The sequence below is a fragment of the Trachinotus anak genome, unplaced genomic scaffold, assembly GCF_046630095.1.
Source record: "Trachinotus anak isolate AG129_WGS33_773 ecotype Australia unplaced genomic scaffold, CSIRO_AGI_Tana_v1 ptg000019l, whole genome shotgun sequence".
NCBI classification, from domain to species: domain Eukaryota; kingdom Metazoa; phylum Chordata; class Actinopteri; order Carangiformes; family Carangidae; genus Trachinotus; species Trachinotus anak.
In genome coordinates, this window is record NW_027273870.1 from 5,763,995 (window position 1) to 5,781,264 (window position 17,270).

A 17,270-nucleotide genomic window follows, 5' to 3' on the forward strand; every position below is an offset into this window, starting at 1 on the left:
TCTGTCGCATCTGTGTTATTCTGCCGTGCTGAGATATAAACTGTTTTTCTGACTGGTCTGCATAATCACAGACAAACAGGAAAATAAGAGCAAGCATGCTCACACTAATAAAAATAATATTCATATACAGTAAGCTATATTCTAAGTTTACTCCACTGTACCAGCAAATGCAAAGAAGGGCCAGCATTTCCTTCATGTTTCATTTAGCTGTGATACCAATAACTGGAAGCTGGCTCCAAACATAGAAAATTAAAATAGAGAAATTATCATTATCTGGCATTATTGCCTCTCACCAAAAACAACCATAAACATAACACAATAACACTTGCAATTACAGCACAAATACCCATATATCATGAAACAAATACCCAAATAAAATGTGGGCCTTAGACAATCACAACCAAAATGATTCCCAGTACTGATGTAATAAAAGAAAATTGTAGAAGAAACACTAAAAGCCCGAAGAAGCTGTTTACTCCAACTGAACTAAAACTGTAGACTGAAAGCCAAAACAAGAAGGTACCACTGTCACATTGTTACTAATATCTTTATTAAAGGTTAACAAATCACATATTTGTAACGTGCAAAGTTCATTCTCAGTGAAAACAGCAGTTCAGAAAACAGGTCTCACCACAAGGTCAGTTCAGTAGGTGCTCTGGGACTTTCAATTATATTACATGACATTTATCAACAGATGGTGTTTGCCCACTTCCTGTTCATGTAAATTGTCCAACATGAACAAGAAAGTTCAAAATCTCTCAAAGTTCCACCAATTCCATCCGCTGATGAAGATCTGAAGTGACCGAAAGCTCCAGAACAGCTACTCAATGCACCTAGTGGTGAGATAACTTTCTCAGCATTCACAAGTGCTTTATAGAGTCTGTATAAGATATTAATAAAAAGAGCTTTTAGTTGTGAGAAGGCAGTTTGTCTGGTATTTATTTCTTCATTTGACAACAACACTTTGATAAATAATGGTCTGAGTCATCAAGTCTGCGGTTATAAAGTCATGCTGTTGGAGGATTGGGTAACATGAATAAAACCATCTTCTAAATGTTTCATAAAGAGTTTCACATTCAGGATATGACTGACTGGAAGCTGATAACTCACAGACATCATGTGACCTTTTGATATCCTGAAGGAAGAACGACATCTCTAAATGTCTTAAAGCTCTGTTGTAAACGACCAGTCAACACACTTGGAGCTCTTCAGTATATCGATCTGTAATCTTGTTTTCTGTCTCTGGTTCCTCCAACGAATAACATGCTCACTGACTGAAGAACTGCAATTCAGCCCTCAACATGTAAATGAAACATTTTTCTAAGAGGTTTTGTTTTTCAGCTCAAACTGTATACTGTGATCGCAATGTGAAGGGTCTCAGAAATAGCACTGTGGTGTTAGTGGGTGACAGTGCCATCATCACGGCTGCAGTTCTCTGCCATGCTCTCTCTCTCTTTGCAAATTTGCCGTACCATGTGTATGGCAAATCTGGGAGTCATACAGTATGTTGAAGGATGGGGAAGTGGTGCTCCGCTCTCTCTCATCCCTTCCCACTGCCTTTAGGCTGGCTGATCCATCTGTCAGCCCCCTGCAGAAGGGCCCGGCAAACCCCCAGCTGAGGCAGAATGGATAAATGTTGTCACATCCCTGCTTGTCCTGATGCTACGGAGAAGAGAGGAAGGAAGAGAGGAGGGTCGGCCAGGCCAGTGTCGGAAACATCAGCAGATCACATCTGGGTTGTTTAGGGGTGTGGTGCAGTGTATGTGGGTGTCACAGCACTTTCAGGCAGGCATGGGTGATGTAAGGTCAACCTCTGGAGTTGTTGATTTGCTGCTGAATGACAAATGGACAGAAGAGTTTGGGTCCTGAGAGACGGACACAAACGGGGAACTGTGTGGCTGTTCATATGTAACGTCACTCCCAAACAAAGGGCTCCCTGTCACCGAGACTACAGTATATTTCTGTGGATAATGCCACAGTATTGTGCACATGTGAAAACACACACTCACACGCAGGCTCACTCCGCCTCGGGCAGGCAGAAGCGATAAATCAAACAAATAGCATCACAGTCTGGCGAAGGAAGCATTCCAACAGATAAAATGCTCTCCCACACAACAAAGCCACACTCACTGCGTAATTAATTGCAACAAATTACCTCTTCCTCTCCCTGTCGGCCCCCACCTCGCCCCGACAAGCGCGTCTGCGGATGTGGATGCGCACGCAGCGCGCACGCGTGTGCGCGTCGTGGCACCGGCGTGTGCACGCAGCGCACGGCCCGCACGCACGGCCTGCACCCTTCATAAGTGCTTTAATGTGGCTTATTGCAGTGTGCGGTCCCCTTAGCCGTGGAAATATTCGCTTGACGGATGTGCTTTGTCGCCGGCGCTCCCCGGCGGAGGGCGGCTGTCAGGGAGGAGATGATAACATTAACAGGGAGGCAAGGCGATGACAAATGCCTGTTATCAGCGAACGAGGCCGGTGACAAATCGAACGGCAGCGCCCAGGCAGCCCCGGCGCGGCGTAATAAAAAAGAAGATGGATGGCACACCCAGGCAGGGCCCGCGTTAATGCGATTTCCACTGCTCTCCCTGACTCCCAATTAAGGCTTGGGGGGGGGGGGGGGGGGGGGGGGGGGTAGGGAGGACGAGGGAGGGAGAGGGAGAGAGAGAGATGTAGAGCGCAGGAGAGAGGAGATAGGAGATTGTGTGTCATCTGAGTGCGAGGGGAAGGAGCAGAGCTGAGGGGAAAGACTGCGATGGAGACGAGAGGAGGATTGAAATTGTGAAAGCTGGATGGGAAATTGAGGTAATTGCAGTGGCGTAGGAAAGAAGACAGATGTCGGTAGGGATGAAGCCAGTGACAGGCACGAAGTGGAGGAACCAGAACAGAACATGCAGCTTTAATTGTCTGCAGAGCCCATCTGCTCCCTCCCTCTCCTCCTCTCCTTTACTCACATCTCAATCAGGGCCATATCTCAGAGGTATAGGGTTGTTATGTGTCTCTGTGGCCAGGTGGAACATCATTAGAGTCATGAGCACCCCCCCCCCACATACCCTTCTCTCTTTACCCCTCCACTATGAAATGTCTGGGCAAATTCTTGCTCTGACAGGCTGAAGCGCTTTGATTAGCAGTATCAGTATGGATCAGTCCTGCATGCCCCTGTGGTTTTCTGTTGGCTGAGGATTAAAGGGCTGCTCCCTAAATCAGCTCTTATAAAAACAGAGCTGACAGACAGCCTATGGCTTATAGGCAGACTGAGCTATAGAGATGAGCCACAACTCTTTCCAGGATGACTGTTCCAACTCATCCTGTCCAAGGACCCAGATGTTATCTCTTTGCTAAAAGGATCAGCGCAGGATATTGAGAAATTGCCTTGGGATGAGGGGGCATCTGTGCCCGAATACCCAGGGGCTGCTGTTTTGTCACTCTGACAGTGTTTTATAAAAGGCTGAGGAAGCTCAGAAGGCTGCAGAAGCAGGGGCCCATATATCTCCCGCTATTACACCCAGGCTAGGAAGAGAGGGTTGAAATGACAATGAAATATGGCCCCGGCTCAAACAGAGAAAAAGAACAGGATCTAAAGAGGGATGCCTGAGTCTCCTCGGGAGCCTGCAGGGGCTGTGCTCCAAATCGGAGACAGATGCACAACAGTCCCAGACACTAACCCTGTGCTATACTGCAAGCACACAGAGGTGAAAAGGCGAAGATATGTGGCTCGGAGTGGGAAGTCCTTAGAGAGAGCAGCTTCTCTTTGCCTTTGCTGATATTAGTCTGAAGGAACAAGGAGAAATTAGAAACCTGCAGGGGAAGGAACAGTATAGGAAAAGAGAGGGGGGGGGGGTAAAAGTCCAAACTCGGCAAGGACCCCTGCATCATTAAGTTGTCAAGTGGACGGGAGGCCCCCCGAAATATGACTTGGAGTTATTGCTGGGGCCAGGGCTGATGATATAAGAATTACAGTACATGGATCATAGCCGGATCGATAGGTAGACAAAGTCATTATGGAGGGGCTAGAGTTCAATGCCTCCCTGGGGCTGCAAGTGAGGACAGAGGGCTTATATTTATCACCATGGCAATGTGTAACACACACAACACACAGGTGGGTAGCTATATTTTGCTTGTTGCTCTTATTTCCAAAGCTATCTGTTCCAGCTGTATTGATTGTTTGAGTCATCAGTGGATGCAGGAAAGGATCTGCACATGTGTTTCTGGACCTGGCTTTTTTCTGTATTTGTCAGCATGTTTGCGGCCTGTGAAGGATGTTCGTACATATGTGTGTTTACAGGTAAGCTAAATGTCTTGGTGCGCGCACATCAGTCAGCGGTGAACATTTGTCCTTCTTTGCTCTCTGTCTTTGCAGCAGAGAGAAGCAGAGGGATGGGGAGCACAAGCAGGGCAGCATCGATCCTATCTGTGCCGAGAGAAATTAGGCATGAAATTAAAGCTCCCATCAAAGGCTAGGGCTGGCATTGTCACCTGATCCAGCGCTATTTATACTCCCAAGAGACGATGATGATGTCTCCATCACACTGATGATTACAGGACAGAGTGGAGAGAGAGAGAGAGAGAGAGAGAGAGAGTCTCTCCTTCCTCTCCATCCACAGTGCCACTGACCTGCCATCATTTATACTGCCAGGGCCCAAGTGCAAGGTTAGCGCCAGCCTGAGCCCCCATAAATCACCGCTCTGCTGGACGGAGAGAGGCCGGGGTCGACGCCTCTTGCAGCCAACCTCTGCTGATGAGAGAGTATTTATAGATCAGGAAGGAGAGAGGGAGGGAAACGTGTGAGGACGGAAGAGGCAGGATGTGTGTGTCAGTTGCTCGTAAAGAAGTGTGTGCACGGACATACAGATGTGATGGAAAATATTTATCTAAATGCCTTCAAATACACATGTTTTTACTTTTTTTCCTGGCTTTATTTTTAGGTACAGTGAGAGAGGGACAGAAAAGTTAGGGAGAGGGAGAGGGGATAACATGCAGCAAAGGGCCGCAGGTCAGACTCGCACCCCGGGCTGCTGCTGTTAGGACTAAGCCTTAATGGTTCGCGCTCTACCAGGTGAGCTTCCGAGGCGCCCAAAATACACTTTAGCTTTGACACATAAACTAAACCATTCCCCTGGAGTAATGTAAAGTCATTTAGCACAGAGCCCTCATTGAGTTGAGAGAGAAGAACCCAGGAGACAGTAGGGGGAGCCAGTTACCCACACATCAGACCCCATATGTTCAGATAGCCGTTCCCCTCACACTCATTGACTTTGACTTGATTGCAAAAACCTAAATGGGTTTTCACATAACTAAGAGGTAGAAACATGAGATCCATCTTGCAGGTCACTGGTTCATCTAAATGATCAGAAGTTCAAAACTTCCACATCAAATCCACAATTTTAAACTGACACATGTTTTCTCCAGTCACATTCTGTTATGTGCAGCTTCTGCCAAGCACAGTGTTTTGACAGCAGTACAGCGGGTCCAGCACGGTGCCATAATGACCAGTGGCCAAAGATTGTCCAGGCTAAACGCTGGTTATGGTTAACCACAAGATGACTGGGTGTCCCTCTGTCGCACTTTTTCTTTTCTCTTCAGCCCTTTGCATGCTGCTGGTCTGATGCACAGTGTCTACCTCTCCAGCAAAAATAAACTGTGGCTCTGCACCAGATTTTAAAGAAAGAATAACTTTAAAAAAAAACGTTTTTTTTTTAGGATCACTGCAGATAGTGCCCGTGTTCATACTGTACGGGGCGTGATGGTGATTTGAATGTTAGAGCTTTGTAAACTGGTGAATCACTCTGAAAATGTTAGTTATACTAATTGTAAAGGGATTTCCATGTGCAGTGTGTGTGAACAGGGGCAGAAAAGCAGGCTTGTGATTGGGTCAAATCCAAGTTTGGTGACATTTGGAAAAAATGTGGAGAGTAACTCAGCACATTCACTGACACTTTTAAAATACTGAAATACTTTACTTACTTATTTACGAAGTATTTCACTTCCTTCATTACATCCTGAGATACTTTTTATACTTTTACTAGAGTCTAGATTTCAGAAGGAGATGTTGTATTTTTGACTACACTACATTTATCTGACAGCTGTAACAACTTTTCAGAGTGAGTAAGGCTTAACAAAAACAATTTAACATTAGCTCATACATGATGCTCAGCTGGAGTTTAACAAATACCAATATGTTGGCTGAGTTGTTTTAGATTCAGAAGCTATTTTCTCTTCATTACATGGAAACAAACTCTATAAATCAGTTTATTGTGATTAGTGTTGAAACTTAGGCTTAATTGCAATAATGGAAAACTTAGAAAAATGACAAATATTTGCTGGTTTTAGCTTCTCAATGTGAGGATTTGCATTTTCACTTTGCTGTATTGTAACTTTTGTGTTTTGTACTGTAGGGCAGACACATCACAAGAAGCTGTTTGAACGTGCCAACTCAGGCTCTGGGAAATTGTAACATTTATTGCTGTTTTCAAACATTTTATGACAATTAACTGATTGAAAAAAATAATTGGGATCTGAATCAATAATCAAAATAATAATTGCATAATAATAGTTGCAGCCCTAGTAGGGACTGTTTTATTAAAGTTGAGCCCACAATGTCCTTTTACTGTGCTATCTCCCCTTATGAAAGCACAACACCATCAGTGTGTGTTGTAGTTAAACCTGTGCTACTGTAACATTACACAATAATTTTCAAAGGGAACTAGAACCAGAAGTAACTTTAATTTCCATTTCAATACATGATGCTTTGATATTTGTACAATACAGGACCTCAATAATATTTTTTAAATATTTTTTATTTTAGGTTTAAATTGATCAGTTTGAATCTTAAATGTCAGTTACATCTTGGATCATACAGCAATTTTGAAAAGCCACACATTCACACAAATACACTGACAGATTCCCATGCACATAAACTCTGATATTGTAATGAATTTACTTCCACAATCACAGGGCAGACCCACACCCACCCCTGTCTAACATTACAATCTCCCCACCCAAGCACCCCTCCCCAGGACGTGAAGGTCAGCGTGGCAGATAGGAGGGGTGTTTGATCGATAAGCACCACCTAACCCCTCGGCTCACTGACAGCTCCCGTCAAGTGTTCAGCAGGACTCGTATCAAATGGATCAACCCCATACCCCCCCCCCTACACCACCACCACCGCCACCCACCCCCCACTTTAAAGGAGAACTGTCACTAACTGCCACTGTCACATACCAGTCAGGTGCTTTCAACACACTGATAATGTGCCAAGGAATTTCACCAGGACTGTTGTCCCAACTGTACGGGGGAGGATGTGTGTGTGTGTGTGTGTGTGTGTGTGTGTGTGTGTGTGTGTGTGTGTGTTAAGAGGAGAGCTGCTGAAAGTTCTGTATTGAGTGTGTGTGTGTGTGTGTGTGTCTGTGTGTGTGTGTGGCCATTGTGACCCAATTTTCTGCTCATCATTTCAGATCAAGCTACAAAAGAAAATATCCGCAGCATATTTTGATTGATTTTATAGTAGTTTGTATTATATGAGGAAAAACTAAGTAGCTGAAATGAGTTAAGAGGCTGGAGACCTATAGTTTCAGTTTTTTTTGTTTTTTTTTTTCTCAGAGACTCCTTGTTAAAAGAGACCTGCTACTTTCCATATGTCACCAGAGGAGAGGTGCTCCTCAGTGACCCACATCACAGATGTTGGAGGTGGAAAAGTCCTTTGTGTGAAGTCTGAGAAAACTATGTTTGTGTGTCCTACACCCGCCATAAGGCCTGCATTCTTAGGTTCTTAACACATCGACGACTGTGTCCTTAAACTGAGACGCAGCAAAGCAGGCTGCAGGCTCACAGAGTTGGTGTTTGTGTGTCTTAGAGTGGTGGTGGTGGTGGGGGGGGAGTTTAAAGGGGTGACAAGGAGATAGTGTCGCTGATTGACACGTGAAGAGCAACTAAAAAACGCTCCCCTTTGGAATGCGACAATCTCCCAGCGTCCCATGTTGCTCTGTGTCCGACAGTGAATTGTTAAAAGCATTCCTGGCAGTTGGGGTGAGGGTGAAAAGAGGGTGAAAGGAGACGGTCTGGTGCTAAAAGAGGAGTTTGTTTACCCCTAAAGAGGATGAACCGTATCCTAACTGCCCTGCAACATAATAACCCAGAAAAGATAAAGATGGAAAACTAGAAGTAGATGAAAAGTTTTCAGCTTATTTCACAGTATCTCACGTTGCTGACATTTCAAAAATCACAAAAATCCTAACCTCCATTAGCTCCCATCTATTCTCCTTTAAAACAAGTCAACCCCACATTCTGCATTTTAACTGAGGACAGGGGTTCAAAGGAGGCTTGGTGGTCCCTGAGCTCCTGTGGTCACATAACTACACCCCCACCCCACCGTCCCAAACCCACCCACTGAGGCAGGCAAGGTGGTGGTGGTCGTGCTACAAGGCGAGGTCCTTTTGGAGCGGCAGGTTAAACCGACCACACGACAGGGGCAAAAGGCCCCGGCTTACAAAGTCTAATTGGTTCCACAGGTTGCAGAGTACAGAGGAAAGAGGGGAACAGGGAAGAGGAGGAGGGGGGGAGAGGGGAGAGTAACAGCAGGGAGTGAGAGACAGATAAATGGTAGGAGAAGAGAGGGTAAGAGAGAGAGGAGGGTGCAGGAAGGAGGGATCGGGCAGGGGGAGGCATAAGAGACAGATAGAAAATAAGATCAGAGATGTAAAAGACAGGAAAGCGACTAAGTAAGAAAGAGAAGGAAAGATAGAGAGATTAAATAAGAGGACAAGGAGAAGAGCAGAATCCTATTTCCATGATGCAACTGTTGGGTTTGACTGACTTTTACTGCAGTACTGAGACTGGTTTTGTCAGTGAGAACTGGTGGAATAAGATGTCAGGTTTCAGTCCCAGCTACCATAACATAATGTTATAGACATAATGTAGATAGATAGATAGATAGATAGATAGATAGATAGATAGATAGATAGATAGATAGATAGATAGATAGATAGATAGATAGATAAAATACACATATTGCTAATGCTAACATGCTGATGTTTAGCATGCTGACACTCAAGACATTTTCATGTTTTATTCTGCAACATAAAATACATCAGCAGTGATTTCCTTATGCTTTACATCTCTTAAAAAAGGCTGGTTGCTAACAGGTGGCTAAATGAGAGAACAGAGGTTGTCAGGGATGTTAAACATCATCATACTGAACACAAAACTGATCTCCTCCCCAGTCCGCTTTTAGAGCCTCATTCTGCTTATACTTGTGCTTTTGTAAACCTTTACGAACTTTGTAAGAGGAAAGACCTTTGTAGAGGAGGTAAGCACATTAAATCAAACTATAAGTTGGAAGTTTTTGTTTCTGGTGATTGTATTTAGGCTTTAAAAATCATGGAAGTGGTGTTAATTTAAGATTATCTTGCTGAACAAAACATGTTAGTAGCCTATCATAAGCCCATGTAAAAATCCCATAGTTTTTTTTGTCAAAGGAACCAGGGTTATGCTAACTTCCAGGTTGGCCTATAAAAAATATAATTGTCACGGCATTATGTTTACTATCTTCACAATCTTGGTTTAGTGTGTTATCATGCTAGCTTTTGTTGTACTTTGTGTTTAACACTAAACGCAAAATACAGATAAAGCTGATGGGAATGTCATTAGTTTTCCTGGCACTTTTACAATTGACCCTAAAGGCATCATAAACATCTGTACCAAATTTCATAGCAACCCGTCCAACAGTTGTCAAGACATCATGGTGGCCTGAGAGGAAAAAGTCGGGGGATCACCAGAGTCGTGAAGAATCATCCTCTGGGGACCATGAAGGCCTGGACAAAACTTCATAGCAATCCATTCGTTAGTTGATGAGATAAATTACTGGACCAACAGACCAATGGACTGGCAATTCCAAAAAACTGCAAAAACCAGCCCATAGATCATTTGTGCAGCAGGTTATTATGACCCATAGTTATGTTTTGTTGTTAGGCGACATCTAGCAGCCGGTGCAGTGACGTAGTAGGTATGTAGGGATGGATGGGGCCAACATGTATGGGCCAACAAAACACAGGAATATGACACAGGAGTGTGGTGTTTGATTCCCATGTGATAGTAGCAGTTGTTTCTATTATCCTTGACCATTTGTCAAAGTTAACCACATTGTTATTATTGTAGCCATGACAACAAAGATCATCTAATGTTGAGGAACTACTTATTTTAACCCAAATTACAATCTTTTCCTAAGTAGTTTTTGTGCCCAAATCTAACCAAGCCAAGACCTTCGTTATAGTAACACACCTGTGTTTGTATTTACCTATTTACCATGATACTCTTCATGCAACAGACACTTGTATGCTATCAAGTTAGAAGGAGTGAAGTAACAGGGTTTTTTTTGTGATCTATGTCAATACCCAAAGGGGAAATTGCTCAGAGAGCAGGATTAGAAATAGATCGGCATCCCTGGAGCTGGGAACACTTATAGGGAAATACAGGCGAATACTTATTGTTATTCAGAGAAGCTTAAACATGGGTTTTTGGATTAAAAGTAACACCGTCTGAAAATTCACTTTGCCTAATTGGACTTGAACTCTGGACATCTGTGGGGTTCTGCTTACTCAAAGTAACATTCTGTTCATGTTCAAAACAAAGTTGGAAAAGGTTACTGAAACATCCAGAACTCACTATAACCTTATAAATTTGACGTCTACTACACAGAGAATGTTTTCTTTCCAGTCCTAATTTCAAGACATCACATAATGTTATTAGCTGAAAAGAGTAATAATCTTTTAGAGCAAACAATAAAAGGTATCTAAGGTGAGGCATATCTGTGAGCTGTTGTGATGGCGTTTTCTCTGATAGCTTAGATATTATTTGTTAATGCAGTCTATGTGACAATGACCAAGTCAGCTACATGGCCAGAGAACCACAGAAAAAAGCCTGAAAGCTGTGATGCTATTGAGAAGATGTGAAATCTGGAACTGTTCAGCAGATGAAGGAGGGACTTTGTGAGTCCTCAGAGTATTTATTTCTTTTTATACCCAGCCGAGCTTTAGTCTGTATTATTGGTAGTTATGAAGCAGAAAATGGTATTCCCAGAAAAATCTAACTGGGTACTGTCACACTGCAGGAAATCTTAAAAGTCATTTAATCTAGTTAGGACTATTTAAATATTATTGTTTTTAAATCTGCCAGTGGAGAAAAGTAATTTACCTATTTCCTTTGCAAAAACCGATAAAAAATGCTTAAAATTTTTTGAATCCTATTCTTGAATAAATGCATTTTTTTGATACTACTAAAGCAATGTGCTCATATTTAAATCTTGTTTCTTATTTCAACTCAGTTTCAGAGACAGCGGCACTAACATGGGAATAAGTGGACTTACCTGACGTTTCTTTGGCTTCACCATCTTACATAGCTCACCCTATTGTGACGCAGGTCCAGTTTTACATCTCCATGACATCTGTCCTAGACTGTCTAGACCATAGTAATAATACATATAAATTCCTAGAGTGAGTGGCATTCCCATTTCATGTAAAGTGATCTGCTGTATGCTTGCCAGGACTGAGCGAACAAGATCACTGACACTATTCCTGTTATACGATTTATTTGAAAGAGTCACTAAGTTTTAATGTTCTAAATCCTTGTGCTTTTGTACATGATACTGCAGCTGTAAAAATGGAGTGAAATGTACCGATGCCATTGAAACATAAAAGGCTCTATGAAGCTCCTCATCCCATGGTTTTATTCACTAACACACCACATCACATCAGAAACTCTTGCAGAGCTTCTTTTTGTCATTTTGTTATCTCACAGTGGGCTGTTTTCCTAATTTACACACCTTCAGCCAAGTTATAGTACAGCTGCAGTCAAGTCTAAACTATTATGGCCCAGATGTACTGAAGAGTATGTATTACAGATGTTAAATGGTGCATTCATAGATGTGTTATGAATGTGTCAAATGTCTAGTAAATGTAAGTCTTTACCACATCTTTTAAATTAAAAAGAACTTGAAATAATGTAAAATCTGGTTTCTCAACTATGTGTCAGGACTTTAAACAGGTTATTGGACTGTATCCCGACATATTTATAGAACCCAAACCTGTCAAGCTATTCAACAAAGTAATGAGAGCAACACTCCAACTAGGCTGGCTAGCAGGATAGTTGGCTGACCACTGGGACTGTTACCTTTAGCACAAGCAAAGTCTAGTGATCACAAGTGTCCACTATGGTGCTTTGTCATCAAAGGAATAACTGCAGAGTTAGAAGAGAAGATTGATATTGCTTTCATATCTGTACATAAAATATGATTAGAGATGGAAAAACCGCTAGCATGGCTTTGTGAAAGTAACAAAATCCCAGCACCTCTATAGCTCACTAATCAACACGTTATATGTTGGGTTTTTTTTTTATCTTATTTGTTCCTTGGCCGGGCAAAGGGACAGAAATACATACTGTGACATGTTTTTGTTTCTTGCTCAAATTTGTTGCACCCATGGTGAAAAGCAAACTATTCTGCAGGCAGCAAGCATCTGTCCAACCTAAGACAGTGATTCATATTTGTGTAGACGTTACGCTTTTGCTGCGTGCACAGTCATCAGCTGGCTCTCGGTGTGTGACGGGATGAGACCCTTGTGATTTTATCAATCATAAGTAGATCCCAGAAGTGGAGAACAACAAAAAGGTGATATTTTAATTTTAATTTCAAGAATATCTTCATTGTTTGTGTTAATCATCTAAACCTTTATGTCCTCTTGAATGTGAACATTTGAAGTGTTTTGTGGGAGACGAAGGGTTAAGCCCTCCGTTGGAAGAGATAGGGGCTGAGAGCAGCCCATGAATCCTGCAGTCTCTGCAGGCACAGCATGGTAAAATAATTAAGCTTGCCTTTGAAGGGGACTAAACAAACACAACAGCACTCAACACCAACCCCGTCCACCCTTTATTTTTTTCCTCCCAGCTTTAAAGTGGACTTTCCTTCTCTGCTTTCTCACTCTGTTATCTGCCATACTCAGCTCCTTGTGTTAACCAGCCACCCCCACCCTCACCCATATTTCTCATCCCTTCATCTTCCTTTTTCATTTCACATTTTGCGGTCTCGCTCTCTGTGCAGATTCTCCTGGGGACGAAGGGTGGGGAGTAGGAAGAAGAGAGGGAGAGAGAGAAGGACCAGGTGATTCACAGGTCAGTTTTTTACATCTTCTAAAGTTGGCTTTAAACTGAGGAGCGAAACGGTGCTGCTGGAATACTTAACTACTAATCCATGAGTGTTATGATACTATTAAAGTCCCTTCTGTTAAGTGGCCTTTAAAACACTTGACAGTAAGGGAATGGAAAACGTGAGATTTGATTCTTCTTGGTATTTTAAGTTCTGCCAATGTTGTTTCAGTACGACAGAATGGGAAATTATTTGTCTTCACTGAGCATTTTTGTGCTTTTAGATATTTTTTTGGATTCATGACGTGATTCAAGCTGAATATTGCGACTGTATATTCTTGTCTTTTACATGTAATTCTGTCATCTATTTATGAAGATGATCATGATGATGAAAAGACATTTAATATATAAGATATTTATGCTGTCTAATTCAAGATACTATGAAAAAAAGCAGTACTATTAGCAGTAGTAATATGCTTCTAAAATTTAAGTGATATAAATAATATTTTGGGAAATAGTTTTAAACGGTTAAAACTACTCACCTAGAAGCAACAATGTTAAAGGAATAGTTTGAAATTTTGGGAAATACACTTGTTAGCTTTTTTGCCAAGACTTAGATGAGAAGGTCAACGCCACTCTCATGTTTGTGAGGTAAAAACAAAGCGACTGCCAGCAACGCATAAACTAGCTTAGCATAAAGACTGGAAACATGCATGACTCTGTCCTAGCAGGTGAAAGTCTCCATTGGTTGGTTTTTGTACAGATTAAATAAATAAGATAACACATGTTAGCTAGCTGTCTCTTGCTCCTCTTGAGGTTTCTTCCTTTCTTCCCAATAGAGGAGGACAGAGGGTGTTGAATGCTATGCAGTAATTTGTTTTTTTGAGCTATATAAATGACAGGCAGTTTCCCTGTTTCCAGTATTAATACCAACCTAAGCTAACCTTTCAACAAGTGATTGTGACTGTTAACAGCAAAACATATTGCGCATGTAGGAAAAACACACATGGCATAAATGTCCATCAGTGATGCAACCGCAAAAACCACACATGGCACTTGTTAGCTAGGAGGTTCAGCGCACGAAGGCAAGTCAATTACACCAAATTCAGCCACTCTTATTCCCACACACACACCAGTTAAATATATACATTACACCCTACTACTTTAGACTGCTATAACTGCACACTTATGGCAATCTAAAGCAATCATGAACCCAAGTCACTACACTGATAGATCCCAGCAATCACAAGACTGTCCAACACAAACAAATCAACGAATACAGGCAGTCCACAGTGAGGCTGGTATGTTCAGAGGGGCAACAATAAGATTAGAAAGCCTAGCAGCTATAAAACAGAGGAGATATTTGAGCAGCACCCATGAGGATGGTACAGATTCTCACCAATTGCTCATTTTTTTATTATATCCCACCTCTTGGAGGAGTGTGAGGAATTTTAAAACCAGGACGGTGATCTCACCACAGAGGGGACTGATGGTGATGATGCATGAGGGACATTACGTTCAGCTCCAAAACTCCAGCTCCTCTTTCTTATTTTACAGAAGCTTAGGCTGAAATATATTAATGCTGGAGATGAGAAAATTGTCCATTAGTCTTAGTTTCATGCCGCCTTTATTGATAGAGCCTGAAACCACGGTTAGTATTGCATCCGTGTTGCCACACATGATTATTTGTGATTTACATTAACAATCATACAAGGTGTCCAGTCTCGCCCACTCTCAGCTGGGATTTTCAGCTGGGAGAGCTATTTACCTTGAGGACTTGTTGGAGACCAAAACAAAGCTAAAAACAGAATTAATATTGCACCCACACTCATAAATTAGCCTGACCATACAACAGGTGGGTGATGATGCTCTGTATCTGGATGAGTAAGCAGGCAATTGCTGACATGTTTTCCCAAACTCAATTAGACAAAACTTTATCACATTTTGCCCTCTAGTGGTCACAGGTTAATACAGAAAAACTTCTTTTAATCTCATAAATAATGTCAATCTTAACTGTATAATGTAGATAAGAATTAATATGACTTTATATAGACAATATTTACAATGTAAAACCACTGCGTGGAATTTAAACTAGCAAGCAGCTACTGTACCTTAACGCTGGCAGTGAAACTTAGTTCACATAAAAGAGAGATTTAATTTTCTGGCTTTTTGTTGTGATGTCTGTTATATTTTTCAAACTATATGACCCGCTTATTGGTATTTGCAATTCTGGCATGCCATGTTTGACAATAAAGTTTGAAATAAGTGGACAATGGTGAGTGCAGCTGCCAGAGCAGAGAGTTCCTCTGAGTTCAGGTAATGCTTTGTAGACTCCTGATGTGCTGTGCAGACACAGTGCTGATAGAGAATGGTGTTGATTAATATCTCAAATTCTAATATCTGAACCTTTTTATTTAAATCTGTAGATGGAAATTTTGCACAGCTACACCCAAAAGGAATCTTTTATGACAGAAACATAAGAAAAAAACAAATCATGAAATTTAAAAAAAAAAAAAAAAAAAAACACACCTACACTCTATTTCATTTTTGCCAGGTTATTATGAGACTATTATGGTTTAATTTCCTGAATTAAATTTCTCACAGCTGTGTTTGGCCCTGCTCCTGGACGATTTTCAGTCCATCACTGACCTCCACTGACGCCAAGGATTTCTTCCTGAATCTCAGTTCCTTTTCATGCAACTTGATGATTTAGTGGTGAAATAAAGCAACTGTGGCAGAAGGTGATGTGAATCTAAACCTGGGCTGTTTCAGGTCTGAGGGTCGTAACTGTGAGAAAACTTAAAGGAAATAAGCAGCTAAGAGGACTGAACAACAGACTGAGAGGAGGGAGGAGTATCAAAAGGGTATCACTTTAGATAGCGGGCAAGAAAGAGAGAGATAAAGAAAAAGAGGGAAGGATGAAGGTAGACAGGGAGAGGGAAGGAGAAAAAGAGCAAGCGAGAGGCATGGGGAGGTACGATTCCCAGAGGACCATTGAATTTCCTTTCTTTCTTCTCTGCGTTTTTCATGGTCCTCTCACTCCCAGGTCCGCACAGCTGTTTCAGGGCCGGGGGCTTCTTTCTCCAGAGCCCAGATGAAAGAGCCGCCCTAAGCAGCCCTGCAGGTAGGTCTGTTAAAGCCATTGCTCTGGCTGTCCACTGCCCAACACATGAAATAAAAAGGCAGAAAGAGAAAGAGCGAGGGAGAGAAAGAGGGGGGAGTTTGGAGGAGGGAAAAGAGGATGATATGAAAACAGGGATAAAGAGAAACGTAAAGAAAAAGGAGAGAGGGAATAGAGGACACAGATGACAGACAAGGAGAAAAGATGGAGATAGAGAGATGGATGAGTGAGGGGGAAGCCAGAGAAGGAGGGGAGAATACCTGCCCTCAGCCACCCCAGACCTCCCCCTCACCACCCCCTGATACCAGGAATGATGTCTGCTTTTATTGACTTTGTTAAACCGTTTTCAATGCTACTTCCTATGTGTTTACAAGACAGTAAATCACGCTCCATTCGGGGTGGGGGGTTATGGGGTGAAATATGGGGGAAACATCCAAGTCAGTGGGAACAAAGACCGCTGCGACTGAGCCAATGACAACTTTGCAGCTTTCTACCTCACTGCCAGCGCTTCACGCCACACACGCACCTTTCCTCACAGGGAATTGATGATGGTGATGCCACGGTGGGGCCTTTTGTCTTCATCGCTTTCATTTTCATCTGTTCTGACAAGGGCAAATGAGTAATTTAAGACTTACTGAATGATAAATTTGTTGTTTAGATACTTAAAAACAAGTCTACCATGAGAAATAGCAAAGCAGAACTGCTATACTCAACTGTTGTTAAAAGCTTGAGCAGAGAGCTTTATTTAATATCACTCAGAACACCACTCAAAGTCGTTATGCAAACACATTTGGGTTATGGCAAAATTGGGTCCCCTTAATCACTTCTACACACCGGGGTCATTCCCAGACAGTCGTTTCATCTAGTTAAAAAGTCATTTAAGCTCTCCACTCCGCTCAAACATGAGTAAGTACTTCAAACGTCATTCGGTGGCGAGAACTTCAACTTGATTTTCCAAATTTTCTCATTGTAACACTGTGCTCAGGCGCTGGCATTGTGACACTACCCCATACACACA